The sequence below is a fragment of the Rhamphochromis longiceps genome, linkage group LG6 (genome assembly GCF_057381845.1).
Source record: "Rhamphochromis longiceps isolate RC_006_pf linkage group LG6, R_longiceps_female_GT1.1, whole genome shotgun sequence".
Lineage (NCBI taxonomy): Eukaryota > Metazoa > Chordata > Actinopteri > Cichliformes > Cichlidae > Rhamphochromis > Rhamphochromis longiceps.
The window spans coordinates 12,899,478-12,904,134 of NC_140562.1; the positions used below are offsets into that span (position 1 = coordinate 12,899,478).

General features: G+C 41.7%; 1 pseudogene; it reads left to right on the forward strand.

Moving 5' to 3' along the window:
- The first annotated feature begins 291 nt into the window (after window positions 1-291).
- On the forward strand, window positions 292-2,937 carry LOC146667590 (histone H1 pseudogene; annotated as a pseudogene).
- The last annotated feature ends 1,720 nt before the right edge of the window (window positions 2,938-4,657 follow it).

Genomic DNA, 4,657 nt, shown 5'->3' on the forward strand with positions numbered 1-4,657 from the left:
ATGTTTTTGATTATTTGTTTTGTTGGGTTGAAAAATAGTTAAATAAACTGGTGATCATATTTATGGATCACCATGGCACATATCATCAGCCATGTGATTTATTTTTGCAGATGACAAAGTGAGTGTGAATGTGTCTGACATCACAGTGTTTTTGTGCACTGTGCAAAAGTGATTGCCTCTGATTGTGAGTGAGAGCGGTGATTTTGCAGGTCACCAGCTATTTAAAAAAAAAAAAAAAAGAAGAGTGAAAAAGAGAGAGAATTTATATTGTAGATGAAAAATAATCATAGGAAAAAAGGTTTTGTGTTGATCAGCCGAAAAACAACTACAATGTCATTTTCTGCTTTTAAGAAAGGATTGTTCACACAAACACAGACAGAGAGAGAGAGAGAGAGATGTGTGTTGATTAAGCAGTGATGATAATAATGAACATGTTTTAGTTTGTCACTTTCAGGTGAAAAGCAGACCTGTATCAATTTTCCACATGCAACAGTCGGAAGAAAGTTATAGTTTAACATCATTGGAAACATGCAGGCCAAGTTTCTGGCTGACTTATTTACAGTGCCATGTGTTTCTCAACCTCACAAGCGAGCTCACTCCTCCCTGAAGATAAGGAATGCAGCTCCAAAGCAATAACATGATAAAGAGACAGCAGCAAGTCCTGAGCACAAAAAGTCCCAGCAAAGCAGCAGCAATGTGGATAAACAGCAGCAGAAGAAGAAAGCAAACCCATCTTCCTGTCTGATTGGTTGAATTTCACGGAGGGGCGAGCAAGATGGCAGCGTGAAGAGGAGTTTTTGTTTGAGTTCTCAGCACGAGACACTTATTTGACGTCTTTCTGGCCTTCGGGACTTTTTTGGAGATCAGCGCGCTAAACTTGCTGGATCTGAGGCCAGGGTCTGCGGCGGCAGCATGTTGAAATGCTCAAAAAGGACTGAGTGACTCGGGCAAGCCACATGCGGCTAGCGACATGAAAGAAATGGACCCTTCATGATGCGTTCAACGTGCCAGCGCTGTGGTGGGAAAGGCTCCATCATAAACACGCCCTGCGCCCTGCGCCGAGGTTCAGGCCAAGAAGAAGAAGACGATGACTTCCAAGCCCAAGAAGGTCGGCCTCAGCGTGGGCGAGCTGATTGTGAAAGCCGTGGCCGCTTCCAAGGAGCGCAACGGCCTGTCTGTGGCCGCTCTCAAGAAGGCTCTGGCTGCCGGAGGCTACGATGTGGACAAGAACAAGGCCCGTGTCAAGACCGCCATCAAGAGCCTGGTGGCGAAGGGCACTCTGGTGCAGACCAAGGGCACCAGGACCTCCGGATCCTTCAAGATGAACAAGGCTACTGAGAGCAAAGCCAAGAAGCCCGCCGCGGCCAAAGCCAAGAAACCGGCAGCAGCTGCTAAGAAGTCGCCCAAGAAGGCAGCAGCAGCACTTCAGCTACTAGACAGGACAAAGCTGAAGGAGAACTGCCGGGACTGTTGAAGAGGGAGAGGACAAAAGAGTGAGAGGACAACAGAGTGAGAAGACTAGGTGAGAACACATAGGAATTATTTAATGTGGGAAATCAAAATTTGGGTTAGCAAACCTGGGGAAAAGAAAACTGACTGCTTAAGTTGGAAAATTGAGACGGAGTCTGAAACATTGCGAAAATAGAAACATATACAAAATCACACACACACAAGCAGAACATGCATTAACCCTACTAACAATTCCAAACACAAAATGACTCATGAAGACTCATAGCACATTAGTTAAGAAATGATTAAATAATAGCAGAGAAATGTGTAGGAAAGGCAGCTTTAAGAACATGCTCTACTGGAGATGCAGCTCCACAGACATGCATTAGACCTGCCTAATAACACAAACCCATGCAATGAAAATTAGCTTGTTATCTTTCATCAGTGTTAAAATAGTGTCAATTTAGCAGACACTTGTTATTAAATACTGAATTTATCCAATGCAAAAAATTGACTCTCCAGGTTGCAGGACAACAGTTTAACTTTTGTGGGAAAAAAGATCCTGGTTTGACCAACCAGTGATCAGACAATAAATTTAGTGTTAAAATGGTAAATTGGGAGAAGCTTCCTGCTTGATTGAGGCAGCACATGTAATTTACTGTATGAGGGAAATTGTCTTTTGTGATACTATTTTGAACATGCTTTTCTGTCGTCCTGTCAACTTGGTGGGTTAATAGCTGATATGCAAATTAGTTGATTGGTTTTAGATTAATGAAAGGTGACTGAATTCTAGTATGAGTGAATGAGATGTGTTGGAGTTGTTGTGTGTTGAGTAGAGACTCTAAAACACTGAGTTTCCTGCTTTGATGTGCGAGTGAATCCTGTATTTAGATACACAACTCTGAATACGTCAGAACAGACTGTTTTGTGAAGTGCATGACAGCATGTCACATGTTTTATGATGAAGGGAAAAGGAAAATTGAATAAAATAGATCTGTGGCCTAAATGAGTGAAGAGCACAGACCTGGTAATTAAACTCATAGCTAATAAGACATTAGGATTATGTTGTGTGTTGTGCAGCTGATGGTTGATTTGGAGTGAATCTAGCTGATGATTTTTCTTTTGTTGTGAAGTTGAGCCTGCCGATTAGTATGATGGTATGATAAACCATGCTAATGGTATGATTTACCCTCCTGAGATGAGGAGCTTGTGTCATGACTTAACAAGGCCTTTTTATTTTGATACTTTCACAGTGCACTGAAAGTTTTGTTTGATAATCTCTGTTCTTTAAGCAGATCTGCACGTCAGGAATTAAAAGCGCTACACGTCGTCGAGAAAATTGTGCCAAGTGAGTTCTCCACATTTAAATGGACTCTGGAGAAAGCCACTTATTTGGGACAATTATTAAATGACAGTCCCAGTCCAAAAGGATTCAGCGATGTAATCCAAACTAAAGTTCTTCTTTTTCTTTTTGAAATGACGTCATTTTGCTGAGAGTGGAAACTAAATGCGACGATAGGTTCCACTATCAGCAAAGAAAGAAAGAATGAATGCATGAATGAGTGAGTGAAAGGAAAACAAACTGACTGACTGGTAAAAGCTGACAAAAGCTGACAAGACTTTACTGATGTAACACGACTGTGTGAAGTTGACCCCCGCCTGGCAGGGGTGCAGATGAGTCTGTGTGTGCTTCCCTTTACAGGAGCAGAAAGATGACAGCAACACTTGAGGTTGCGTGATGATTTAACATTTTAAATGCCATTTTCTGTGTCTGTGAATTTACTATGTGTGTGTCATTCACTAGCTTGTGTGCTCACAGAGATATCTGTGACAAAGTATGCATACGCCTGCGCAAGCGCTAACATTTGCATTTTCGTTTTTACAGCATTATGGTTCTTCATGTGTTTGATCATGTGATTTATAGGAATACTGGCTAATGTTTCTCTACTACGAGATTTCTGGGTTTATGTGTGAAGAAAACTGTAGTTACAGGCATATGTTGATGGAGAAATTAATATAGTTTGAGACATACTGTGATGGGACCAGTGTTACTGTTTCCACAGCGAGTGTTAACTTAATGGTGTTTTATGGCACCTCTAGAATCCGTTGACCTGTGTCTGACCTCCGTCTGACCACAGTCAATGTGTATTGCTAATGTTTGTTTCTTTGAGAATGCTGTAGTAGATTCAGCTGAAGCGGACAAGTGACATGGGTAAAACAAATAAGAGATTACGGTATTTATGGAATAGTTTATTATGGGCTCATTTGCTGGCCACTTTTGAACCCATAATAATAATAATATATGAGTGGAGTGACTTTGCTTAAGAGAAGTCACTGATTACATTAATGTTAACAGAGTACATGGGATAATCCATGTCTGAGGTGAATTAGGGTAATAGTTGTAGTTACTGATTTGAGAAAACCTGCACATGACACTTGTCTTGCTGATGTTGAATGCTTATTACTCTTATGATACAATTGTTTACAGGTATGAAGTTTGATTTTACTTCCAGATTTTGTTTTCCAGGCCATGATGGTGTGTATGCAGGCTCCTGGGAGAGCCAGGTGTTAAGCAAACTTAATATGCAACACACGCTAACATCTTTTATTGCAGGGTTACGGAGCTACTCCAGAGGAGATGCCCTGATGTTGCCTGGGACATGATCTAGCTAATCTTTTTCTTTAAGACAGGGATCCAGGTTTGGTGAGTTGACGCATGGGAATGTCCATGCGTCAAGAGGTGGAGTGCAAGGATTAACATTAAACAATGTTTACTATTATTGTTGCAGTGATTTGTGTGATTAGCCGTTTTATTTACAAATATTAAACCTATGCAAGTGGTGCATCCATGTTCAGATGAGGCTTTGATGGCCTATAAGTGAAGTTCACTGAACTAAAGAATGTGGTTTGATGATTGTTGACATGCTCTCCAAATAGAAGTTTTTCTTCTTAGCAAGGGAATACAGGTGCAGCAGTAATCTCCTGAGAAATCTTCAGAGGCCCAGTGAGAAGCGTGAACCATTCCAGGCATAGCTGACAGCCAGGCAGTGGTTGAGGTCAAAGATCAAGCTGGTTGGGGCCCATCATGAGATCAGACCTTGGAGCCACAGCAAGGACCATGAAACTGCCTGCAAAATAGAGGAGAGGATCGTCCACAAGATGGGAGCTGAGGCCAGGAGAGAGGCTTCAGGAGGATCAGAGATCATCT